We start from the raw sequence: 16575 nt of genomic DNA on the forward strand, positions 1-16575 counted from the left end.
CAGAAGCAAGATATTTTATGTGTACAGTATGTACGAGTCTTCCTTTTCATTCGCCGAAGTCCAGTGTAATAATTCTCATCTGGCGTGTGATCGAACAGTTTGCGCAACAAACTAATGTGTTTATCAGTAGGCCTATGTTAATAAATTGAAATAATATGAAAACAAATACCAGTTTACAATGTCATATGAACTGTTTTTGCACGGCTAAAATAACTGATGCCTGACACAGAAATTCTTGAACATTTAAATGTACAATGGCCGTGCCCACTCTTATGTTAAAAATAAGGTGGACAGATAATAAAAATGTAATAATTTCCATTGGTGTGGTCTTTGTATCTGTTTGTTTTATGTTTAATTAAGGTTTTCTCTGTTGGAGTAGCCTATTGGCTAGGTGGCATTGTCAAAAAAGGGTCCTAGAAATGCAGTCCTAGGATGTCAGTCCTGGAACTGCAGCCTCCAGTATTGCAGGAATTGTAATATTGTATAGGGGCACCTTTCATGGCTTCCAGCACCATAGAAAGGTCCCACACAGGGACTGAGGGAGGCCTGGGAGGATTCAGCCTCTTAGCTCCTCTAAGGAAGCGAATGACTAAATCGTTCCTTCCTATTGACTGACCAAGCGTTGTTCTCGAGAAAAATTGACTTGAGCGTGGAAGGGGTCCTGCCCTTATCCAACAGCTCCTGTAGGAAGGAGAGTACCTCCGTCACCCAGCAGTCTGCGGGTGACACACCCTGAGCTGCGCACCAGCCGGAGAACACTGACCATTTCGAGGAGTAGAGACGTCGCGTAGACGGAGTTCTAGCCTGCGTGATCGTGTTCAACACTCCCTTTGGGAGGACAGCGGGTACCCGTTGATGGCCCAAACATAAAGGGACCACAGCTCTGGGTGAGGATGCCAAATCGAGCCATGAGCCTGTGAGAGGAGGTCTCTCCTCAACGGCACTGGCCATGGGGCAGTGATTGCTAGCTGCATGCTAGAGAAAACCTGCATTACTGGGAACCAGGGTTGGTTTCTCCAGAACGGCGCTACGAGCAGCACTGAGCATCCTTCTTCCCTGATCCGCTCTATCACCTGAGGCAGGAGAGAGACGGGGGGGAAAGCATAGAGCGGGCGGCGGGGCCATACATGAGCCAGCGTGTCCCTGCTCTTAGAGAAAAATTCCAGACAGTGAGCGTTTTCTTGAGACGCAAACAGGTCTACTTCCGCTCTGCCGAATTTCTTCCACAGCAGTTGGACTGTCTGTGGGTGTAGAGACCATTCGCCTGCCGGAACATTGTTCCTGGACAGTCTGTCTGGTCCTATGTTCAGGAGCCCCGGCACGTGGGTGGTGCAGGTTGTGCTGAGCCCACACCAGGAGGCGTTTCGCTAGCCTGTACAGGTTCCGAGACCTGAGGCCGCCCTGGCGATTTATGTAGGACACCACCGACACGTTGTCCGAGCGGACCAGGACGTGGTGTCCTCGTATTTGGGGACAAAAACGCGTCAGCGCATTGTTCACTGCCAACATTTCGAGACAGTTTATGTGCAGGAGCTTCTCGCGTTCTGACCATTGGCCAAAGAACGGTGTGCCCTCGAGCAGTGCTCCCCATCCCGAGGTGGATGCGTCCGTAGACACCATCCTGACCCTCGAGGAAGTCCCCAGGCTTCTGACACCTGATTGGTACCAGTCGTTTGCTTTCCAAGGTTTCAGAGCTATGATGCATTTTTGATTGACCTTGAGACGAAGCAGACCGGAGGCCTACGCTCGGCGTGGTACTCGCGCTTTCAGCCAGAACTGCAGTGGGCGCATACGGAGCAAGCCCAGCTGAAGCACTGATGATGCTGAGGCCATGAGACCTAGCATCCTCTGAAATTTCTTGAGCGGGACAGATGCGCCGCAGCGGAAAGAGCTCGCTGCGCGCTGATTGTCCAGCGCGCGCTGTGGTGATAGCCGTGCTATCATGGACAGCGAGTTCAGTTCTGTGCCAAGAAAATATATTATCTGTCTGGGGAACAGAGAGCTCTTCGCCCAATTGACTCTGAGACCTAGATTCTCGAGGTGATCGAGTAAAATGGTTCTGTGCTCTACTAGCTCCGAATGAGATTGAGCTAGGATCAGCCAATCGTCCAAGTAGTTCAATACTCGCATGCCCTGTAGTCTGAGGGGTGCGAGCACTGCATCCATGCACATCGTAAATGTACGGGGTGCTAGGGATAAGCCGAACGGTAGGACTGTGTACTGATATGCCTGGCCCTCGAAGGCGAATCTCAAGAATCGCCTGTGACGTGACGCTATCTGTATTTGAAAATATGCGTCTTTCAGATCTATTGACACAAACCAATCTCCTCGGCGAATTTGCGCGAGGATTTTTCTGGTCGTGAGCATTCTGAACTGCCGCTTCACCAGCGCTTTGTTCAGTTGCCTTGATGCTTGTTGCTTTGTTCAGTTCTAGTATGGGTCTGAGACCCCCGTCTTTAGCGGCGAGGGCGTCGGCGAAACTGCAGCGAATATCCTCTTTTTATAATGTCTAGCACCCAACTCGAAACCCCGGGTAGCTTTGCCCATGCATCTGCACGAATAGCTAGGGGTTGAATGCGAAGCGCGCTCTGTTCGCTCGGCGATAGAGAGGCTTCGGTGTGCATAAGCGTTGCGCTCATGACATTTGAGGCAGGGGGCGCGCTGATAACCGCGGGCAGATTGCCCGCACTCGACTCCTCTGCGGTGGTGAACCGAGAGGGGGAGGGCTGGGCGAGTTCCATAGGAACTGTCATGTCTGTGTGAGTATGTGGGCGTGGAATAGCGGGCACATTTACCACATCGAGAGCACTGTCTGCCTGAGCGAATGCACGTTGGTTTCGTTTTTACAGAAACCTTGGGACATGCAGAACGTAGTGTTTGTGGGCACTGGGTAGTGGGCACATTCACCACATTTAATGCGCAATCGATCTGAGTCGACTTTATGTGTGCGAGCCCTGTGTGACGGGCTGTGCTTGTGTATAGGAATGGGCACTGGGCAGTGGGCATTTTTTCTACACACATAACACCTTCGGCCATGGCCGGGACACCAGAAGATGCACTCTTTTCGGGATTTATCTGGGCAGCCGTGAAAACGGCATTTGTGTGCAGGCAAGCGGGCAGTGGGACCGGCTTGTTGACTGCGAAAAACACTGGACCAGTCGCACTTTTTGGAACTGGACGAGCGATGAGTTTTGGTGGAAGTCCGGCCGCAGCGGGACTTGAACACCGTCGTTTCCCTAGGCGTGCTAGGACGACTTCGGGGCCTCGGGCTTTACCGCAATCCTAGGCCGCGGCCCACGCGGGATGGGGCGGCGGCTGGATGAGCGAGAGCGCGGTGCGCTGCGAAGTGGCTTCCTCGTCATCGAGGAAGCCAAGTCCTCGAGCAGTGCTCCCCATCCCGAGGTGGATGCGTCCAAGTCTTGGGCAGACTGCGGCCGCTGTGCGTCAGGAAAAGAAGCTGATGAAGCCGGTGAAGCAGGCGGGCGAACCGGCGAGCTTTGGCGGCTGGGAGAAGGTTCCGGGACCCGCTGAGCACGGTGCTTTTTACGGCGCGGCACCACGGCGCGGGGGGGTGCAGTCTCGGCGAAGAATGCCAGGCGAGTCCTCAGAGTCGCCATGGGCAATAGCTCGCAATGAGGGCAGCCGCCGTCAGCGAGCGCGAGAGCTGCATGATCCTCACCCAGGCAGGAAACGCAGATCATGTGGCGGTCCCCGTCGCTGAGTGTGGCTCTGCACGAGCCGCAGGAAGGCATCTTGAAAAAGACGCTAGCTCTTTTAGAATGTGTGTCGCAGCAGCGAGCACACACACACAGCACAGAGAAAGAAAGGATATATGCGCCGGATAGCGCAGCAGGAAGGCGGCACGGCCAGCGACTTCAGACGACTCGTCCCGCTGAAAAGGCCTTTTCAGACGGCGCGGCTTCTCTCCGGATCCAGTGTGCTTCGCTTGAAGGATGAAAAATCAGATATTAGCTGCCTGCGAGCTGTATTTATAGGCCTAAGCCACACCCGTTTCGGCGGGACGTGACGCAGCGGGCGCGAAGCGCCCTCATTGGGTCTGACGTCACGCTAGGCCTCGCTCGATAGGCTGCTGCAGTTGCCGCAGAACAGCCAATAGGCGCGCGAGCCGTCTTGCCTATGTCTGTATGCTGCCGCAACGCGTTTTACATTGTTCAAAATTAAGGATAATTTTTGGCTTCAATATCTCGCGGAAAAAGGATTTTCCCCTAGCGTAAGATACTCTTACGCAGTACGAGAGACCTCTCGTAAGAGAACAGGTGTCAACAGAAAGGTGCAGTTTTATTGTATTACATGTGTGAGTTCAGATAGCAGTGGGCTACATGGAAGTAATGAAACAACAGAGGAGACAAAAGCATTGTGATACTTTGTGGTTGATGTTAGTGGTGTCTTTCTGAGTATAATCCTATCACCCGACCCCTTTGGAGATCACACTTGTACCAACATCAATGATGTGGGAATCGGAGGTTATTACTTCAATTGTTGTCCTTAATTTACATTTTTAAAATGAAACCTTGTTTACATGATGAGAGGGAAGACTAGTGTAGAAACAGTATAAAAGGTTAGAGCCTGTATTGTTCAGGCTTCATTCCGACTCCGTTGAACCCAAAATGCTGCATGTACTTTGTCACTGCTATGCTGCAATAAACTTCTTTATCAAGATGTTCAACATTCTCATGCCATTGTATGTGCAAATGTTGATATCTAAAGCTAGTGAGCTAAAATCCCTAGGAAGATCCCAGTTTGGCGGCTCCAGCAGATGACATGACATTATTGACATTAAAAGGCTCTCCACCATTGTCCAGTGAAACATCCTAATGGATGAACAATGAATGATCAGTGGAAAGCTTGTAACAAGAAACTGGTGGAGAGAGTAACTATATGTAAAAGTGTTTTGATGTTTGTGAGGTTGATATGTATGAGAATTAACAGCATGTGTGTGTTTGATATATTGTAACGTACCCCATCAGTCCGGGCGAGTCCTGTTTTATCTCCCTTCTGTGTCCTGAAGATCCATCTACAGAAATAATCCATAAATAAAAATATATAACTACTTGTACCTCATTCATCACAACCCTTACTATCAGTCTGATATCATTCCACGCAATCGCATGGTCTATACTCACTTGTAAAGCAGCATAGTAACACATATTATCACCATAACTGCCCCAACAACAACACCAATCAGGAAGGAGTAAATGTTGAACCCTATTAAAACAACAAAAGACAGTTAATGAAAACTCTTAATTACAGAGAACAAACTGTTCTGATATCAAGCAAATAACCAAACACATCTGAATAACCACTTTAATAACTACTGAATCATTAAATAAAATGCAATGAAAAGGTTAGGTGATTCATTGCCATTTCAACAATCGAAATAGATTAACTGGATACGTGATTTATATTTATTTACATGAAGCCTCTTGAGAGAAGAGATTCAGTTTAAACAGTTGACTTGCAGTATCATGAGTGTTGCTGCCGACACACTGCAGAGTGGATGTGTGTGAGAGTGACTGATGTAGAGTGATGGAGCTCCTCAAGCCTGTGCCGTTCAATCGCTCTTCACTGATGAACGTGTTTGAAGAATTCGTGACAGGACGTCCAGACAGATGCCACTCCAGTTTAGGAGAGGGATTCCCATCAACCTCACAGAAATAAGTTGAGGAAGTGGAGATCTGAGGAGCATCTAATAGAGAGAAAGATCAAGAAAAGTCTGAGCAGGAAAACTGGAACGTTTTCTTAGTAACTTTCTATAGCAATCACTGATTGCTTTTGAATTAATGCCATTTATGCTTGCATGCAATGCTATGTTGTGCAAACGGCAACTCAGAATGATGTTGCATTTTGTGTGTCATTGAAACAAGATGAGATGAGAAATTGTGAAATTATGCTTTACATTCATTAGCACTTTAGTTGAAGCATATTCAATGCTAGTCGGTGTGACCTTTTATCTTACACCTTTAACCTTTAACTTAAATGAATGTAAAGCAAATCAGCAAGTAAAACAGACATTCAAATAGTCCTTCCAAACTCACTTGATTTTCCCCCATGTAAAAGAAAAAGAAGCAGAATGTCCAGGCTGCACTTTTCCAGATAAAAGTGAATAGGAACTGGGGCTGATAAGCTCCAATAAGGAAAAAAATAAGGACTTGTATACTCTATTTAAAGTCTTATAACTTTGCGTTATTCATTGACTACTGGATAAGTGCAAATAAATAACGATTCACGAACATAAAAAAAAAATTGTAACAAAGAAACAAACACCTCAAATGTGACCATATATCTAATGTGAATTTTTGGTCTTTTTTAACTGAGCAGCCCCAGTTCACTGCTGATGTATGAAAAAAACAGCCAGGGCATTCTGCTAAATAACTTTTTTGTGTTCCATAGAAAGTTAATGATGGAATACACAATACAATTTCAAATAATATAATTACCAAGTCAAAACTGATACAAAGCATCACTTACACTGAACATGTAATGTGATGTTGTCCTGTGCTGTTTTGTTCTTGTCCTGTAGCTGGTAGGTTATAGTGCAGGTGAAAGTGACTCTGTGGTGACGGTGAGTAGCAGTGAAGTTCAGATCAGAGATGAGGAGCTCCTGTTGTCTGCTGCTCTCACTGAGGGGGATTCTGGGAGTGAAGCTCCATGTGAGAGTTGGTGGAGGAGAGGAGCAGAGAGTCTCAGCAGATCAGCGCAGACTCACAGAGCTCCCCTCCAACACCTCCTGATCCCGATCCTCATTCAGCTTCACTGTGGGTTTGGGGGGAGACTCTGAAATACACACGAATACAAGATTAAGTACACTGACAATCATGGCATGAAAAATACATTTAAAATATTCATTTTTAACACATTCATTTAAATAAAAAGGAATCAAATCACTCACCAAAGACATTTACAGTGGAGGTGTTTAGTTTGTAGCTGTATTTCAGATCACCACTCTCAATCCTGAAGTGATATTTGCCATTATGATTTGAACTAACATTATAAAAGATAGTAGTGCAGTTCTTCTCATGTAGTTTTCCAGTTGCCCCTTTAACCCGTTCAGACCTGAATTATGTTTTAGGTTTCTGAAAAATATAAAAGTACATTTTCCCAGCTCATGAGGCTTCTATAAATGAGACCAAATAAAAAAATTAAAAAAAATGTTTTGCTTTAATTGTAATTTTTTTTGTCCATTTCAATGGACGTTACGTCAAAACAGGTGTACTTCACAAAAATGTACCAACATAAAATTAAATAATAAACATAAAAATTGTTAGTATATACTTAAAGCTTTTTCTCAAGGTCAAAAACTTTTCAACAGTATACCATTTCAACTTTAATTTTGAGGTTTTTGTTTTACAGATTGCACATTGTTTGTAATAAACTAAATATCTTAGAATCAATCAATATGGTCATGTTAGAGTCATTTTCTTTGTGCATCTTTCTTTTTTAGATCAAAAACTTGAACATTACAACATTTGAACTTTAATTGTATAAGGTTTTTGCTTTATAGATCGCACATTTGTTTATTCATAACAAAATAAATATAGGAATCAATCAACGAATTCACGTTAGAGTAATTTCCTGTGTGCATCCTTGAAACAATTTCTCTGTTAGCGATTTTCTTGTATTTCTACAGTACATTACTGGCAGCACGGTTGCCATGCATGATGCATGTATTTCGATTTCCAGTAACTGTACTGTAATTCACTTTACAGTGCACAAGATCAGTACTGTAAACTACCAAATAGTACTTTACTGTATTTGTACTGTATTTCGTAATTTGATCTGCTTTTGCTGTAATTAATTATACGGTGTTGTAATATCTATATTGAGAAATTACTGATAAATGTTATTATAATTTTCAAAATAATTACTAATAATGATAATATTATATCACAATAATATAATATGTAGTTATTAGGAAATATAGGCTATAGTAGGAAAAAATATGGAAATCAATGGCTATACTGTCAACTGTCTAGTTACCAACATTCTTCAAAATATCTTCTTTTGTGTTCAGCCGAATAAAGAAACTCATACAGATTTGGAACAACATGAGGATGAGTAAGTGATGACAAATATAATTTTTGGGTGTACTATACCCATAAAGGGATAGTTCACCCAAAAATTTAAATTGGCCCATGATTTACTCACCCTCAAGCCATCCTAGGTGTATATGACATCGTTCTTCTTTCAGACGAATACAATTGTAGTTATATTAAAAAATATCCTGGCTTCCAAGCTTTATAATGGCAGGGAATGGTTGTTTCTGTTTTGAAAGTCCATAAAAGTGCATCCATCCATGATAAAAGTGCTCCATGGCTCTTGGGGGTAAATAAAGGCCTTCTGAAGCGAATCGATGCGTTCGTGTAAGAAAAAATATTTCATTTTCAAGTTACGCTTTAGATTTATGTCAAATCCTATGTTTCGTTTGGCCGGAAGCTAGTCATTTTACTTTATAAAGTTTTAAATACGGATATTTTTCTTACATCTCCATCTTCCTCATCATCACTCCACATAAAGTCAACATCTGAGATACTTCCATCAGCTATATGTTCAAGCACTTCAAGAACTATATATTCTGCATATGAAAAAGTAAAAAAAAAATGTATCGGTACTGTGATATAGATTTTTATATAAGAAATTTCAATCAGCATTACTGGACTTCAATTACTGGAATGTGATTTCAGTAACAGGCTTTTGAACCCACTGTCCATTCTAATGGACAGACACATTTGAAAAAATCCTGATTTAAAATGTGAAATTCTACAATCGATTTTTAACTTTAATTAATAAGTTCAATCTTTCTATTTTACATACAAACTATGAAATACTGACAAACATATCAACAAATGTAAATAAAACCACAGAAAATGTTGCTTGCTTCTGTGTTTGGAGTGAAGTGCTGACATGCTTCTCTTCAAAGTAGTGTTTTTTTTCTATAATTACTACATGCAAAGCTTTACTACCATTTGATTGGATGACAAGCGTCCAATCTAATGGACTGCAGGCTTTAAACTAGGTGAAATGCTCCAGAAGTAAAAAAAAGGGGGGTTGACATGTGATGTCCATTGTAATGGACGCAGGGTCTGAATGGGTTAAAGTGATTAGAACTGTGAACTCTAGAGTTAAACACATTATTTCCATCTTTGAACCCAGTGGCGCAGATAGGATTTTTTTAACTGGGGGGGGACCAAGCTGTCAGCAAATTAATTAAACTCAATTCGTTATTTTGCATAATTTGGGCACTTTAACTAGTGCTCAAGTAGTTACTTTGTGTAATTTGAGTTATTGATTTCCACTAAAAAGCAATTGGGGGATTCTTATTTGAAATCATGGATAAACCACAATGAACAAAGTTAAACAAAGGCCTACCTGATCACCCATAGCAAAACATGATCAGACTGTTATTTGACTAGTATGCCAGTGTAACCCGCACAAGGTTACTGGAGTGCAACCCTCTATTCCGCCAGAGGGTGGCGCGTACACCCCCAGTGAATCTTTTAATAATAATCAATACACCTTTCCTCCGGTGAAGACGCTGCTAGAAAGCAACAAGGACTGGTATGAAAAATATCCTCTGACAGAAACAAATTCAAAGATAAATCTCCAAATATTATTAAATATTAAAATATTGTGTGTCCATTAGGTTGAAAGTTGAGCGAGAATTAAGCCGCATATCTTTGTGATCTCCTCGAGAAATCTCCGGTAAGGATGATAATACTAAGTGTTATGCTGACTGTGCTAGCTTGCATATTATGGTGCAAAATACTGTTCTTCTAAAACCAATCGGAGTTGTGACCCTGATTCTTGCTGTTTGATACCATATAGACACAGATTCAGATTGTTTTATGTTGTTTGAGATGCTCGTAAAAGATCGTTAATCGCGCTAGCCGCGTGCTAATCGCGGGCAATTCAAATGTGAATGTGTTTTGATTTTAGCTCTGCTGCTAGCTCAGCTAGACTAGTCACCACTGTAGCAGATCTTTGATGGTATTCACATGGCTAAAGGTGACTTTATACCCTGTTTTGTTGACTTACAAGTCATTTAATTGAGGAGTGTTTATCCTCTTGTTTGTCATATGTCATATAAGGGCGATTTAGTTCATTTAATTGCCAATATACATATTTGATATGTATATGAGGAGCAGAAGTTCATCTTAACTGTTAAAAAGAATAAATATATTAAAATGTGATGTTTACAATGTTATTAAGATGCTTAAATAGATTTAAAAGGTTAAAAAACATAAATATCCGGTTTCAGAATTCCCATGATTTTATATCTATACTGTGAGATGGAAGTACATGATTGATTGTTGTTCATTGGAACTGACTTATGTTATGTGGTGTGATGTGTACCTATTCATTTACATAATGATTAGAGTATTTATATCCTTTACAATTGGTTATATTTGATTTGACATTTGAATGGAGAAAAGTTGATTAGATTTGAACCGAAATGAGGCATAGTAACTAATGCATTCTGTACTGTATGTATAGATTGGTTTTTTTGAAAGGGATAAACCATCTGAATCTGACCCTGGTGGTCAGTGGCGAGCCAACCACAGAAGTGAACGAACCAAGAGCCTGGTGTGGCCAGCCGTGGCATCTTTGGAACCATCATCATCCTGTGCCTTCATTTGAAACTCAGATAAGAACACACGTAAACCTACCCGGGTAGTGAAAAGAGCATACACACTCCAAGAAACACACACACACACACCAAGGACTTCCATGGACTCTTCCATTTTGTTTGAGTTGTTTATTTTGGGATTTTATTGTGCACTGTGCACTCAGGAAGCCGGCTTAGATAGGCAGGGAATGTAAATAACTGTCTTCAATTTTGTGTAATACATTTCTCAAATTTACCTGATTTGTGTTGTCTGTTCTCTGCTAACTCTTTTACTATTTCAGGCTCCGTAGTCGTACCTAGACCTTCTGATAATAGCCAGCTTTAATTCATAGCTACTTAAATTAGTTATCGGTTACACTGACCTGAATCGTGGGTTACACCAGTCACCCACCAAAACTTCACGTCTTCAGCAAAGCATGTTTTATTTAAACATTTGCTTATCTCAGCATACAAAGTCTATCATTATGAGTTCTATACTGTCTCTCCTTCCTCATGCTGTCTTTTTCTACTGTGGCTGCCCTCCTGCAGATCCTCACTTGACTGACTAGGGCCAGCATTACTGTCATCAGAAATTGCCTGCAGGGCAGGAGGACAACATTTTAAATCTTATAATTTCAGTTAATCTCTATACCTCGATAGAATTTCACAACAATGCGAAATACAACATATTCCTGAGTATTAATGGCTAAAACTACTATTTCAAATATCCAAGAATAACTCAATTTCAAATTTAAGTGTTAATTACAAGCTTGTTGCAATTTATAGATTAGAAATATCTTTCAAATGATGTATGACATTTTAAGAAATGTCTTTCATAGCCCATAATTTAAGAATAGATATCCTCTGTTGCTCCATGCAATAAAAAAAATAAAAAAACATGATTTCCTGCTATAAGAGGATGTCAAAAGTCTATGTAGGCCTTTATTTGTGGTTTGCATAAACCTTGCACCACACAAATTTACTTATTATAATTATTTTTATAGTGGCTTACATGAAGGTGAACGTACCTGCAGTCAATTTATTCAGTACAATGGGTTAAATGATAATATAAAACATTGTTTCCTGACGACGATAAATTGTTTGATTTAGTTTAGTTTTAGTTTTGCTGTGTTTGCTAAGTGCAGATGCCATCTTGCCATTATTGTCAGACTAGCTATTTCCCTTAACAAATCTAATCTACCACATGGAAAGTCAACTGGCATAGGATACTTACATTGTTTGGTTTTTGAAGTGATTGTTTTTTGTCTCTTCATTGCCCTTATGTGGCATTTATACAGTCGATTTTTTTCAGTTCAGAAAATCACTGTATATGATCACTATGGTTACCGCTCCTACAGGCACGATTGAGGCAGCTACCAGCTCCTCATAGGACCCCGGTGTCAGGAGTCGTAGCACACACACAAAGAGTGAGTGTAAACGTCGGTGGCATCGTGTGTTTATTGACAAAAGAATGGCGTGTAGTGAGAACGTGGGTACAAAGTAATGCTGACCGGTGTAGATTATTATTGTGTGTCAGCCTGCGTCTGCCCCGACCCGATTCTGAAGCAGCGGCGGGCCGGGACACTACTTTGGCTAATGTAACTTAACTTACACAGCGAAAATACTGGTTAATCCTGTGTTTTACCGATTTTTTTCGCCTTTCGTAGTGATAGTGAGGGCGGGGGACGGATCGGGTCACTATAAATCTGGGGGGGTCATGTCCCCCCCGTCCCCAGTGCCATCTGCGCCCCTGTTAAACCAAACTCCTATAGCAGCACTCTCAGTGAGGTCTTTGTCACATTTATCAAGAATATCAAATGTACACTTTATAATCACACAGGATCCACTGAGAGCATCAATCTTCTCTGGCAGACTGATGCTGAAATCTCTACAGCAAACACCTACAACACACAGCACAAACTGTTAAAGCACACAAAGAAATGTACAAGCGCATTTCTAGCCATAAACACAAACTCTTTATTGACTATGTTTCAGTTTACAAATAGACCTAATTTACATTTCAGTTTTCAGAGGTGAAACTCAAGTGTGGATTGATGACGATAGATGCTTTAGTACTGACTCAATCAGCATCAGAATAATAACATGGCAAAAAGGCAGAATACTTGATTTAAAATAAAATGTAACATATTTAATGTTCAACTTTCTTTATCTTTACATCTATGAATTTGGTCTTTATTATACAGCTTTTATTAAAATAAGGTAATCAGACTCTTACTTTGCAACATACAAAAACAGACCTCTATTAAACAGGGGTGTAAATGTACTTGAAGTGAGAAACTGTACTAAAGTTAAAGTACAGATACTGTATACATTTTTATTTACTCAATTAAAAGTCTAAGTAACTAGGGAAAAAAATAAAAATATTAATAATTGAGTGAAAGTAAAAAAAAGTCCAAGTTTTTTAAACTACAAGAAAGAAGTATACTTTTCTTAGATTTTCAATTGACTTTTGAAAACAATTAAGAGACAGTATAGAGATTTTATAATGTTTTATATTTTTTATGCAAATAATTCATTGGCTGTTTAAATAAAAACTAAAACTTATGTAAGCATGATTGATTGGCTTGTTAGTGACATTAAAATAAAGAATAACACATTTTATTTTTTAATTATTGTGGAAAGATTTAAGTCATGATGACTGACATAATGTACTTTGTACTTTTAAGTCTACATGAAACTGTAATGGAGTAATAAGTGTTGCATATTTCTTGTAAATGCAATTGAGTAATCGCAAGTATTCGGTCTAAACAGAACCGCTATAAATGATCATATACAGTAGCGCTCCACAAATACTTTTCAACTATGCAATTAAACCATTTAGACCTATACACAACATATTAAAATACACTGATCATATAAAAAACACATTCATCATGATAAACATTTTAGCTGTTTACTTCATCTTACAAATGTCTCATTAAAGACATTGGTGAAGGTGAAGAAGAGATTCACATACCTTGTAAGAGAAAGACAAAAACACAGACTTTCTCAGCAACACCTATCTTGCCATTAAAAGAAGGTTAACCCTATAAGTAAAGGGTTCCTTATGTTGTGGCGTGTGGCCTCGAGATCCTATGAGATCTATATTTTGTGTGGCCACGAGTTTAATGTTTAAACAAACCTGCATGACATAGCAACCTGGGATTATAAGAAATGGATATTTTTAATCATTTAATATTTTGTCAATTAAGAATGACAAAAAATTTACCAGAGACAGCATTCAAATGAAGTTTGTTATTATCAATTAATGCTAAAAGAATACGTAAGAACATACAATAATATAGGCTTACAATAACACATTTTATCTATCCCATCCCAGATTCAGTCTTTTAAATCCATTCATTGATTGTTTATTTTTATTTAATATTTATATATTAATTATAATTTCTATTGGTTATATATTTTTTCATTGATATGCATTTGCCTTATTTCTATATATTTTCATATCTCTTTACCTAAGTAACATTTTGCATATTATGATACTTAAAGTATATGTTTGTAAATACTGTAAATGATCATACCAATAAAGATTTTACTTTATGACTGTATTTCTTTTTTTTTTTTTTTTTTTGTGCTGAACTTATAGATACATACAAGATCAGGGAAAGCATGGTTGTATCTCTTAAAATGGACAATCATAAGGAAAAAAACAGAAAACAAATATCATCGATTTGTGCACATAAAAAATATGGAATTACACAGAAAAAAAGAAAAGCACAATAATAAGGTAAAATACTATCTTTGAATAAATTGTCATAATGCATTAAAACATTTTTGTTATGTAAAGTCTAATGGATGAAATAAGAGTTAAATTCAGCACGATAAAGAGGAAAAATAAAGGAGCCATTTTTGCTTGTGAATAAAGAATTTTGATAAAGATAAAGAAATTAACAACATATTCAAGGGACAACAGCTTTGGGGTCAGGTCAGAGGTCACTCTTCTGCTGGAACTAGACTTGCATACAGACATTACCGGAAGCCAGTTATTATACTTGGATATTTATAAATATATACTGTATATATGGATATTTTTCTTACAAAAACACATTCACTTCAGAAGGAAGTGTCAAAATCAAAGTTACCATTCAGTTCCATTATAAAGGAATTGGAAGAGCCAGGATATTTTTATATATAACTCTGAAAGAAGTCATATACACCTAGGATGGTTTGAGGGTGAGTAAATTATGGGATCATTTTCATTTTTCGGTGAACTATACTCGGTGTATGCCTTACATAGCCTACATGAGAAATACATCTGAAGAAAGTTTGAAATGTCTTTAAACGAAACAATCAAAACGAAAAGAAATAGGCTACTCTCTGATTATGTAATCCATGATGTGGGACCTGATATTCATTTATGTGATATACATGCTTTTTTTCTTACAGTAAAGCACAGTCCACAAACAATCTCAAATGCAAACTCCCTATAATAAGACAAATCTCTGGAGGCATGCTCCAAGCACACTCTCATCTCATCCCTTTTCCCACATTTGTAGTAATGACACTTTAAACAAATCGGAAATTGTAACGTGTGCGCACGCGAACGTCCGTATTTAAAATTTTTTTTTTTTGCAAAGGTCCCCTCAGGGGCTCCGTAGTAAACACTACTTGCTCAAAAATAAAATTAATTGGCTGTTTAAAAAAAGTTAAACTTATGTAAGCATGATTGATTGGCTTGTTAGTCACATTAGGATAAATAATTATTATTTTTTTAATCATTGAGGAAAGATCATAATGTCTGACATAATGTACGTTGTACTATTAAGTCTACATGAAATTTTGGAGTAAAACGGAGTAATAAGTATTATGTTTTTCTTGTAAACATAATTTAGTAATCATACAAGCATTCGGTTTTAACATATAGTAAATAATAATATAATACATTAATGAAGTACTATTACTTAAATACTTAACAACTCTGCAATTAAACCATTTAGACCTAGCCTATATAAAACAGACTAAAATACACTGATTATATAAAATACACATTCATGATAAATATTTTAGTGGTTCACTTCATCTAACAAATGTCTCATTAAAGACATTGGTGAAGGTGAAGACAGGGCCGGAGTGGGGGAACTTTTCAGCCCGGGAGTTTCAGGCCCAAGACCGGCCCACTTTTTCCATGGTGGAATTCCAAATTAGCACTTTTTCCAAACTGGATAAATGAAGCAACAGGTCAGCTCTTACTATTGTGTAGTTTTTATTAATACCATAGTTCAACAAATAATGTAAAGGTTAAATAATAATTCACTTAAGCTGAGAAGTTAACAAAAAATATTCCACTATTCCACAAGGATAGGTTGATAAATTAACAAAAGCAGAAAGAAAGAAAAAAAGAAAGTAAGCATTTGAAATATATCCCACTATTCCACAAAGAGGCATATTGAACTAATGTTTACAGATTTATTTGTATTCAAAAAAATTCAAAAATAATGCTTAAAAAAAAAAAAAAAACTCTCAGATAAAAGTAGATAGAAATATAAAACCAGTCCTAATTAAAAGAAAACAAGTTGACAAAAAGATTGAATCCAATATTGGGTGATAATATAGTATAATGAGAGATTTATAAGCTATTTTTTGTAGGGTGATCATTTTTGACCGGGAACACCAAGTGTGACTATGTGCTATTTTGTACAAAATAAATGTTTTTCAAAAAAAAAATCCTGGTGAAAAAATAAAGTAGACCAGTGTGACCAACAGTGCAAATTTTTCCATATCTTGAGTTTTGTTATCATCAATATTAAAGTGCATAATATTTGCAAAGTCTATGAATCGCCATGTATTGGGTGATACAAAAAGGCTATTATTTTAATTAAATTTTATATTTTGCTTGTGAATAGGTTGACACCGCTACAACAGTAGGCCAGTGGTTTTCAACCTCTCCTGCAGGGACCCCCTGACAGGCCATGTTTCTGTTTTAACCCTGA

General features: G+C 39.1%; 1 pseudogene across 1 annotated transcript; it reads right to left on the minus strand.

The window, feature by feature from the left end:
- Positions 1-4745: 4745 nt before the first annotated feature.
- On the minus strand, positions 4746-13772 carry LOC311304112 (sialic acid-binding Ig-like lectin 7; annotated as a pseudogene). The gene is made up of 9 exons: positions 13767-13772; positions 13602-13647; positions 12403-12525; positions 6911-7057; positions 6490-6795; positions 5435-5707; positions 5145-5226; positions 4981-5035; positions 4746-4832 (listed from the first exon to the last, which is right to left on the minus strand). The product of its transcript is annotated as a sialic acid-binding Ig-like lectin 7 (transcript).
- Between the last annotated feature and the right edge of the window lie 2803 nt (positions 13773-16575).

The sequence above is a fragment of the Rutilus rutilus genome (assembly GCF_951802725.1).
Source record: "Rutilus rutilus genome assembly, chromosome: 14".
Classification (NCBI taxonomy): domain Eukaryota; kingdom Metazoa; phylum Chordata; class Actinopteri; order Cypriniformes; family Leuciscidae; genus Rutilus; species Rutilus rutilus.